A 284-nucleotide genomic window follows, 5' to 3' on the forward strand; every position below is an offset into this window, starting at 1 on the left:
TGAAAAAGTGAATGTCTCAAAATAACGTTAAACGTCCATATACCATTCGATTTTGATTAATAATCTATCACATCATATAGAATTAATACGGGAATACGAAAAATTCCTAATACATATCCCTTTCTTATAGTTATTTAACGATAGGACATGTTTCATACATGCAAAATCGTCACACTGACCAGTTGATCAGTGGCAAAAGGGTCACACAGCGTCCCAGGCGGCAGTCAGTCATATTGGAGGTTTTGTTTGTATGTGTGTTGCTATGTAGTGTTTTGTATGTATGT

The sequence above is a fragment of the Mizuhopecten yessoensis genome, unplaced genomic scaffold, assembly GCF_002113885.1.
Source record: "Mizuhopecten yessoensis strain PY_sf001 unplaced genomic scaffold, ASM211388v2 scaffold11159, whole genome shotgun sequence".
Taxonomy (NCBI): domain Eukaryota; kingdom Metazoa; phylum Mollusca; class Bivalvia; order Pectinida; family Pectinidae; genus Mizuhopecten; species Mizuhopecten yessoensis.